The sequence below is a fragment of the Pararge aegeria genome, chromosome 23, assembly GCF_905163445.1.
Source record: "Pararge aegeria chromosome 23, ilParAegt1.1, whole genome shotgun sequence".
Taxonomy (NCBI): Eukaryota; Metazoa; Arthropoda; class Insecta; order Lepidoptera; family Nymphalidae; genus Pararge; species Pararge aegeria.
Window position 1 is genome coordinate 1,525,955 of NC_053202.1, and position 10,975 is coordinate 1,536,929.

Consider the following 10,975-nt stretch of genomic DNA (forward strand, 5'->3'; position numbering starts at 1 on the left):
TGTCATAGTATATTCCTTTTCTTTTTAAATTTTTTTTTTCCAAATATGTGTGAAAAAATAGGCAAATTAATAGTGTCTTTGCAAAATCTGTGAATAAGTCTACAGAAGTAACTTAATAATGTTCAAATTTATTATTTAAACAAATTATGGTCGAATTTTGACCAGTGATTGTCGACTAGTTAGTATAAATGAAATGAAATTAAAATGAAATTTATATTTGCCCCCAAAATCGCTTACAATTGTAATACAAAAATGTACCTAACAAAAAGCATGTGGACAAATAGGTTTCTACCTCAGCACGAAGCCGCAGCGACCTGCAGCGCTGGTTTTCAGGGGGACCCTGTGTGCTCGCAGACGTGTTTGCGACTGCTTCATCCACGCCAAAACTTTCAGTCTATACATAATAAAAATAAAATTAAAAATAAAACACGGTACGGAATATAAAATTTACAGAGTTAAACCAAGAAGATTCCCACAAAGTCGGGCAGTGTCCATGGTAACGCTAGATACGCCGTCTGTACATACGCCAGAAATAAATTACAGCCCTGCTACTATAGTGTTTTTCACATACGGAAAAATAACTGATTCAAAGAAAAGCCTCATTAATGTTTATTTAAGAACTTTAAATCTTTTGTTGCTGTAGCAAATGTGCTTTGAGTTTTTTGTTTAAATAGCCGAACAGTTTAGACTATAGATAAGTAAGAATTCTTATAGAATTTATCCGTGAGCATTCCTATTTGAATAAATAAAGTTTGGATAGAGTTGGCACCGTAAAACCGTATAACAGGTTGTTGAACTCTATTGGCCGATATTATGTGGCCTGAACTTAAAAGTTTACAAATCCAGTGGATGCAACAGCCGGTTTGGCAAATATCCTCGCTGAAAACGTAATGTGAACTTTCTTTATTTTTGTCCAACTGCGATATTTGTATTAAGGTTTCCGCAGAAGGATCATTTCAAACTTTCACGAATGTAACCTCGTGGGTTTTATTTTTAAAGAATTATTTTTTATAAATTTAAAATGCATAAAAAAAATTCGGAACCGACAGGATTTGAACCTGCGCCTCTCTGGCAAGCGTGGCCTGAGCGTTTTCTCCAATTAAGCTACGGCTCTCCTACCTTCGATGCCGAAATTAGTATATGCCTTTCACTTCAGTCTTATAGCGACTGTAGCGTCATCTAGTAGGAAACGTTGCTGTTTCGATCTAATTCTCAAAGGTCCATATTACACTGAGACACGTTTGAAACAAGAGATGACACATTGCTTTTAAAAAAAAAAAATTCTTAACGAATTCTTAGTACCAAGCCGGAGTTAGTGAATTGGTGGTGTCCACCTCCGAGCATGGGAGGCTTGCTATAACTAAAAGTTTATACCCACGAACCCGAATTATAGCAGCGTGTTGGGTCTATGCTCTAAAACCTTATCTTCTTGGCGAGATGGGGCCCTACTACAGGGCACGGGTCTCCTCAAACAATGAGAAGGCCGATATAATGAGATAAGGCCGTACTACCACGCTGACTCAGTGGTTGGTGGACCAGCGCGGTGATACCCCAGTGGGTAGCACTTCAATTTCACTTTCGGGGGAGCGAGTTCGAATCCCAGCACGCACCTCTAACTTTTCTAAAAAAATTAAAAAATATCACTTGCTTCAACGGTGAAGGAAAACATCGTAAGGAAAACCTACATGCCTGAGAGTTTTCCACAACGTTCTCAAAGGTGCGTGAAGTCCACCAATCCGTGGCCAGCGTGGTGAACAACGGCCTGTGGAAGGAAACACGCTCTGCAGTGGGTCGGTAATGGTTTTTTTTTAATAATTTTTAAATAAATATACTGCGACAATAAACACATCAAAATCTATCCCAAAGTAAGCGTAGCTTGTGTTATGGGTACTATGAAGACTGATGAATATTTTTATGAAAGACATTGGTACATAAAAACTTATATTATACAAATAAACACCCAGACACTGAATCAAATCAAACCCACAGCCTTGGACTCAGAAAGGGAGCGCTGCCCACTGCGCCAATCGGCCGTCTATAGGTTAGTATGATCAGTTAACTAGGTGTTTGGTTCCATTCCCGGGCCGGATCCGTCTCGGTTATTATGGCTATATGGGTGAAATGAATCTCTATAGGCCACTATCCTGCATTGGAATAGCGTGGTGTATTTAAACTCTAGAAATCTCACTCTTATGATAGCAGAGGCCTTTTAGATTTTGACTAGCGAAAATTGAAATATACTTTGGAAATTATAATAATTGGTCTAAATCATCATCATCATAACCTCAACGTTTTGAAGTCCACTGCTGGACATAGGTCTTTTGTAGAGAGTTCCAAAATCCACGGTCCTGTACCCCAATTTTTCAGAAGCAATCGAGTATTTTTTTATTGCTTTGTATAGCAAGCATTGCGGTGATAGAAATAAAATAGTTTTTATTCCGGGAAAGCGTCTGGCTTTCCCATAATTCCAATAAAATATACATTGGAACTGTATTGAAATTTTAACGAGTGCATAACTCTTATGCTAACTGCTGCGAGCGAACGCAAAATGCCATTCTGGCACCCGCTCCCTATATAACCATTAATGCCGCATCCAAACATTGCTTCGTAAACCGGAGATGCACTTAAATCTCATCACCCTACGATGTATCGACTACGTTTATATTAAAAGACTGTTCGCAGGCTCAGTGTTCAAAATACAGTAGATACTTCATCATTACCGGCTAATTGCCTGCGCAGGTCTCTTCTCAGAATGAGAAGGGTTGAGGCCGTAGTCCACCACGCTGGCCAAGCGCGGATTGGTAGACTTCATACGCTATAAATATAAATAAATATACTACGACAATACACACATCGCCATCTAGCCACAAAGTAAGCTTGTGTTATGGTTACAGATATATCTGATGAATATTTTTATGAATAATATACAAAAATACTTATAATATACAGATAAACAACCAGACACTGAAAACATTCATGTTCATCACACAAAAATTTTCCTGTTGTGGGAATCTAGCCCACGGCCTTGGACTCAGAAAGCCGGGTCGCTGCCCACTGAACCAATCGGCCGTCAAATCGCCTGTCGGCTATGAATTCATTTTGAAAAACTCCCAGGCGTGTTATATTCCCTAGTCCGTATATTAAATGTGAGGATATTTATATTAACTTTTTAAATATATAAAAGAGAAAGTGTGTGGGTATGTTCCGTATAGGCTCCGAAACGGCTAAACCGATTTCAATGAAACTTTAAGGGAATCTCCGGATTGACCTCGCGAGTAATCCTGTAAAGATTAGTGACGATCGGAGCACTCCTATTTTTGAACTGTCAAATACAGCTTTTATTTACTATGAGGATATTCTATTGTTGGGTGTACATGGGTGTAGATAATGATCTTAACCTGCTCGAGAAGAAAATAGAAAAGAATGAATACGGAGAGAAATATATGATTTAATATATATATTTAGACTTAAATTAAAAATTTAATGATGTAAGTTTATTGTTTAAATAAAATAAACAAAATCTAGCCAGGCGAAGCGGGCTGGGTACGCTTGTTAACTTTAAATATACTTTTAAAATTGTTTTCTTCATTATATTCTAACACGTGCATTAGTTTCCTCACGATGTTTTCCTATACCGTTAAATCAAGTGATATTATAAAACGCACATAAATCGGAAAGTTTTGTACAACGGGTAGTGACCGTTTAACTTAACTAGACGTTTGAGCGATTGGTGGCTGTTTATGAGTTTTTAATAATTTTATCTCTGTTTAAATATCCGAGTATCAAAGGTGTACAATGAAAATTTACCTTAATTTGTTATACTACGCGAAAATAGGGAAAATCTGTACGGTGTAATGAATAATTGTTAAGTCATTGTACAATGAAAAATTGTAAGTCAATTTAATGTCAATATCTCTTGAAGATACTCAGAAGGTGTCGGAGCGAAACGTGCTTAGAGAGTACATTGCCGAAGATCTGTTCGGTGTGAAGTATAAAGATGGAAGAAATTATAAATTCCACCGTGCATATTCTCCTGCTTTTCGCGGAGTACAGCAAATTAAGTCTAATTTTCATTGTTTATCATTGAGTTCCGTTACGCCTTATTCTATCCAACAGCATTAAAGGTCGTCTACAAGAAGTGCTAAAAGATTAGCTATATTTCGTGTTTTAGCATTTTCTTAAACCTGCTTATATTTCTGCCAGTAGCATAAGGTATAGAACGAGTTTTCACTATTTCTAGAGGTGTTTAAAGGGTAACCTTTTAAAACTATCTAGGCAAGCATTTCCAGGGAAACATTCTAAGCTGCTCTGATATTATACTTCGTTTCTAAATGAAACGTAATACCTTAATACTACTATTAATAAGAGAGATCAATAAACATATTGAATATGGCTATAAAACTTTAAAGTTACCCTCGGTTTCCTTGGGACCCATTATCCAAGTTAGGACCTGATGAGGGGCATCAGGTCCTAACTTGGATAATGGGTCCATTTCTAAGATCTTTGAAAAAATAATATATATTTTTGAATCGTTTCTAATTTTATGGAGCAATCAGTCGACAAAAAAAAGAAATATATATGACCGAACATAATACCTTTTTTAAGTTTGCTAAAAATGCTTACGCCCAAGCAGACAGCGTGGACACTATTTGATGTGCAAACTAGTGCCACATTGAAAGTCACCTTATTTTACGATTCGAACGCCATATAAAATGGCAAGACACAAAGATCTGGGCGATCTTACACTTACGTTTAAAGGGATAAATTCCGGGTAAAAATAGGTCCCGGATAAAAAATCCAAGCAAAGGATAAGATAATATGTCAAAGGAATAGTGCTGGAGCAGATACTTAGGGCCACAAAGAGAAATATTTATGGTAAGATCGATTTTTCCGAACGCATGAACAGCAGGGTGGACAAAGCTTTTATTTTATCGGAGCTTCTAAGATATTTTTAAATTAACAATCGTGGTAAATAACAGCTTTTTAAGAGACAGTTGGTCGGCACAGTGGGCCGTGGGTTCGATTCCTACAGCGGGAAAATGTTTGTGTGATGAACATGAATGTTTTTCAGTGTCTGGGTTTTCATCTGTATATTTGGTATTTAAAATAGACTACGCCGGCAACTGTTAGTATTAAATTTTTTATCGAAAACCAAACAGCAAGTGTACAACCCAGCCCTATAATATAAGTGTTTATTTTTTTTCTCTTTCCTTTGTTGGGTCGGCAGAGGTCGCTTTTTAGCGATAAGGCTGCCCATTGTACCTGTGTGTTATGTTAACTGTTTTTTTTTGTTTTTAATTTCATTTATGCTAGGTGCTAAATTGATTTTCATTTTCATTTCATTTTCAAGCTATATTATGATTTCTTAAAATAAAAACGCATATAACTCCGAAAATTTTGAGTTTTATGTCGGGGATCGAACTTGGTCTCTCCGAAAGGGAAGCCGAAGCTCTAACCACTGAGCTATCCCCGCATTAAAATATACAGCTGAAAATGTGCAGATACTCCTAAATAATGATGTCCTTAGCAACATGTCAAAACAAGCTAAGTTTCACGTTAGCTCAAGTGTAAGGCGTAAGCCTAAACCAGACTAGCGACACGTAGCTTGATATTAAGTCGATAAAGCCACCCTAGCTCAAGGAGTTAATAATAGTGAGTGTATTAATTTTTCCCTTTGCAAAAGATGATGGTAATAACTTAACTTACTAACTAGACCAATTTTGTTACTTTCAAATTCAAATTCAAAAATGTTTTATTCATGTTGACCTTTTCACAGACACTTATGGTACGGTGGCGTTAGGTAATTGTGACAACATTCGTTAGATCTAAGAAGAGCCAACAACAAACTTACCAAGGAATATATATTGTGATTTGTTATTCAAAGACCTTATCTGTATATAAACATAGATAAGGTCTTTGAATAACACAGCTATACACGTATAACGGGTGCTATGTAATGGCTTAAGGTACATTTAAAACCCACTCCGGGGTACTGCGTAGTCAGGAAAATTAACATCATGTTATTTTTCCATTTGTATGCTGAAATCTGCTGTTCTATTCGTTGGTAGAGTCCAACCAATAAAGAAATATGATAGGTTTCTGTATAAAAGCATAGTAACGATAATTGTTCATTGTATTGTTCAATAAATTGGATTGGGATAGTCAAAGAGATGTGTTTGAAACACTAAATTAATAAACATCATCTGTACGTTCATGATACTGATAATTGTATATAATAGACTCGTAGTTAGTCGTTTTTAGTTAAACTCCACTTGAACTATTGAGAAACAGCTTTTCTCCATTATGTCGTTGTGACAAGGTTTTAAGGCTTTATGATGACAACCATTGAAACAAAGTCTCTAGTGTAATCTGACCCTAAGTTTCGAAATTTAGTGTGTCAGGCACAGTCGCGTAGTACTTGAACAGAGCTCGTAGCACTTGTAGAGTGTCTACAGATCACGTAGATGTACTACGAACATCGTAGCACCACTATTCCTTTGTATTATTGTAAAGCATGAAAATTTTGGTTTTTGGATATGGAATAGGTTTTACAAAGCCCGTGAGAACCGTTCGTTTTGCGGAGATAAAAAGTAGCCTTTGTTACTGTTCGTTTTAACTACCTCCCTGGCGAAACGGTGAGCGCTGTAAATTTAAGTAGGAGGTCCGGGGTTCGATTCCTGGCAGAGGCAATTTGGGAATTTATTATAATAATAATAATAAATATTCTGAATTTTCTCTGGTTTGCTCTGGTGGGAGGCTTTGGCCACCCCACCGACATAGACGTGCCGCTAAGCAATTAAGTGTTCCGGTGCGATGTCGTGTAGAAACCGAATAGGGGACTAATGATATTTATTAGTTTTAAATGAAAATGTGAGATGGTGATAACAAAAAAAAATGGCTAAGTTTGTTGTGGGCTTTTTCTTAGAACTGGGTGCGTTTGGAACCCTTGTAGCTTTAGTTTTAAGATGACGAATTTAGTTATCGACATCAACTCACTCCTGTTTCATATTATATTTGTAATGTACGCATCAAAAGTGCAATCTATGTGCCTATTTGAATAAAGAAATATTAGAATTTGACTTTGACTACCGTACTCCCTAACATGTTAGCCCGCTACCATCTGTGTCATCACCAAGTGAGATTGCAGTCAAGGGCTATCATGTAGTGGAATAAAAAAGAATATGTTCGTTCTTTCAATTAACTCTATGCAAGAAAATAAGTAAATTGGTTGCTCAGTAAGGTCGTAAAGTAAGGAAAATATACAAATCAACACACTTTTTATAATATTAGTATGTATGAAGAATGATAGAAAACTACACGAGTTTTCACTTTATTAATGAATAAATAAATATACGACAATACACACATCGCCATCTAGCCCCAAAGTAAGCGTAGCTTGTGTTATGGGTGCTAAGATAACTGATGAATATTTTTATGAATCATATACATAAATACTTAGAATTTACATATAAAAACCCAGACACCGAAAAACATTCATGCTCATCACACAAACATTTTCCAGTAGTGGGAATCAAACCCACGGCCTTGGACTCAGAAAGCAGGGTCGCTGCAAACTGCGCCAATCGGCCGTCAAACATAAAGTGTCGGTAAGAGTTAATCGATACTGTAATACCGATGTACGGCGGTAGAGACGGCAAATGAATACATTAATCACATCACTTCCTTTAAATAGGGCTGTGGGACGTAAATGTATTTTATGGCGCTAGAAATGTATAATTACTTAATAGCACCAATCTCTTGCTTTTTTTTTCTTAATAATATTAATTGGCAGATCAAGCATATGGCCCACCTGATGGTAAGTGGAAAACCATAAATGTTATTGAATATATAAATATATTAAATATATAAACGGAGCTAAACTTCGTAAGGAATGTAAGGAGCACGACCTATAAAGTACAGTCAGACTGACGCATAGACGTTAAGCCTCATAAGCTTGTAACAGCCGACACTCAAGCCCTTCAGACCGAAACTATGCTTAGCAGCAGAAATAACAAGGTGGAAGTGCTTTCCCAGACGAGCTCTGTCACAAAAACATCAACTACTACTTTGTTGGTTAGTTTATTGGATAGAAGCAGGCGTTACTTTGCGGAAATCCATGATATATTATCAAAATTAAGCTTAATTTGCTATACTTCGCGAAAAGCAGGAGAATCCGTCGGTTCCCAAAATTTTTATATGCATTATAAATTTGATGATACCTCCAAGTGCAGGTAAAAACACTAATTATGAAAATTGATAATTCAAGTCTTAACAATTATTCATTGTAAAGTCAACATCTCCTGAGGATGCTCCGGTTTCGGAGCGAAAGTGCGTAGAGGGTATATTGCCGAAGATCGGTTTGGTGTGGAGTATACGGATTGATGAAATTATAAATTACACCACACAGATTCTCCTGCTTTGCGCGGAGTATAGCAAATTAAGCTTCATTTTGATAAGGTTAGTTTATTGTTTTTTTGAGTCAAAGTCAAATATGTTTCGGAACACAGCATTGTAACAGTGCTGCTTGGTGGCAGAAGAAAGCTAGGTGCTAGTTCTTTCTCGGACGAGCTCTGTCACAAAAAGCTCCACTGCTACTTTCTTAGTTGGTTTAATATTTTGGAGTCAAAGTCAAACATTTCCTTAGTCAAGTTGACTGTTGGAAAATGTAAAAAGTGTTAACAATTGATAGCGATAAGTACGTTAATAAACTGGAAAACAAAGCTTAAAGGTTTTCGAACGCAGCTTAGCTTAAGAAACCCTCAACAATCTTTGCCGGGTGTTTTTGTGACTTCCAGGTTCATTTACAGATCACGAGTCCCAGGTTAAATTCCCGACTCAGCAAAAAAATTCGTATTGGGTTTTTCCGTAACAAATTCAATCAATCAATCGATTTTTATTTTGAATATGGTACATGCAACATGTTTACATAGGTGTTAATTAATTTTTATGTGTCATAAGTCCTGCCAAGATTGGCGTGCAAAAATTTGTCGTTAAGCATTTTTACAATTTTTAACATAACAAGTCACGTTTCAAGTTACTGTTTTATAAATATAACCTAAAATAAACTATTTAAAACTAAATGAAATCTAAAACGTCCTCGAAACCACCGCAGCGAGGCACAGTTAATAAGATGCTGGCAGCATTGCCCCTTTGGATGGCCAAACTAATTCGTTGGCCAAGGTAACTGCCCGCGCTAGGATCAGCGGTAGACTCGATAACCCTTTTCGATAATTCTTTGAAAAGAGCTCTTGCCTCCGGACCCCACGGTCCCAAAGTCTCTACTCCAAAAGGCACAAAAATGAAGCTGCTATCCAGGTTTTCATATTTACGCCTCTTGGCCTGCTCGGCACTGGAAGCAGCCGCACCCACCAGTGACGAGGTGGCAAGTACAAAAAACAAGTGAAAAAGAGGGATATCCCAAAATGAAAATAACAGATTTAATAAAAAATAAAATGAATTAACAAATGTCTATAATTATTACAATTTCTCATTTAGGTAGTCATTCATGTGATAAAAAAGTCAATCCAAAAGTTTATCACAAAACACTGGTTTAAAACGTGCAACAGTCAAGAGTCAAATTCAAATTCAAATTCATTTATTTCAGACGATATGCAGATATCACTAATTTATGTCCGTTTCTGGTAAGTCGATTGTTAATTTCAGCTTTTTGTTTATAAAGAGTAAAATTTTATCTCACAAAACTATATTATTATAAATGTATTGCGAAGCCACTATCAAGCCTAGAGTTTGAAGATTGGCACGTTTAGCCATGTCCCAGTTATTACCGTTTAAAGAAGAACACAACTGGTAAATTATATTTAAGATATCGACGATGAGAAATATTAAACATAAAGTGTCGGTAAGAGTTAATCGATACTGTAATACCGATGTGCGGCGGTAGAGACGGCAAATTAACACATTAATCACATCACTTCCTCTGAATAGGGCTGTGCTACTTGAATACAAAATTATACTGTTGGAAATTTATAATAACTCAATTATTTCCTTATTTAGACAGCTGGTTGGCGCAGTGGGCAGTGACCCTGCTTTCTGCGCCCATGGCCGTCGGTTCGATTCCCACAACTGGAAAAATAATAATTTAAAAACATGAATGTTTTTCAGTGTCTGGGTGTTTATCTATATATTATAAGTATTCATTAGCTATGTTAGTACCCATAACACAAGCTACGCTTACTTATTGTCGTAGTATATTTATTTATTTTTTATTTGGATCGATCTTCAGTATAGTTGTGAATGTATTTTTTGTGCGATCTTACTTCAAGGTGTTACTATCACTATAAAAAACTTATCCAGTAGGAATTGCTTCGAGTTACGACGTTATAAGGGTCGAAGTCTCAGTTAATTTTCCGCGTGATTTACCCGAAGGTCGCCTGCAACCCTGTGCGTTGTAACTGCCGACAGCTGTGTGAGATTTACTGGAATAGTAAACACTTAATAATGTCTAAGACGGAGTAGCGCCGATGCTGTAAGCACAGAATTAAGAACATCCAGAAGCCGTGTACACGACGAATATTAAAGTATCAATCTCTACTTACGACGACGAAGATAAGGGCTGGCTGAAAACCAGTGCTGCGCTTTTTAGTTAGTATGCAGATATACTGAGACAGCTTCTTTGTCACACATTTTTACTTTAACAAATTTATGACACAAATATATCTTTCTTTCTTTCTTACTTTAGTAGTGTTTCTCGAACAGGCGGTTAGACACTTCATTCATTTAGCAGTTGACAGTTATTATTATACTTCTAATGTTCTAAACGTTTACCATAAAATGGGGAAAAGTTTATTAAGGCTGGGAACATTTCGCGGTTGTGTAATGAAAGGTGCTTGGGGGGTTTTCTCTGTTTTTGGACACATTGCAGTGCATGCAATAATGTCTGAGTGAGGATTCCGTATGTTTTTAATTCTGAGGCTGCTTGCAGCCACAGAATTGTAAGTGTAACTTTATAATGACC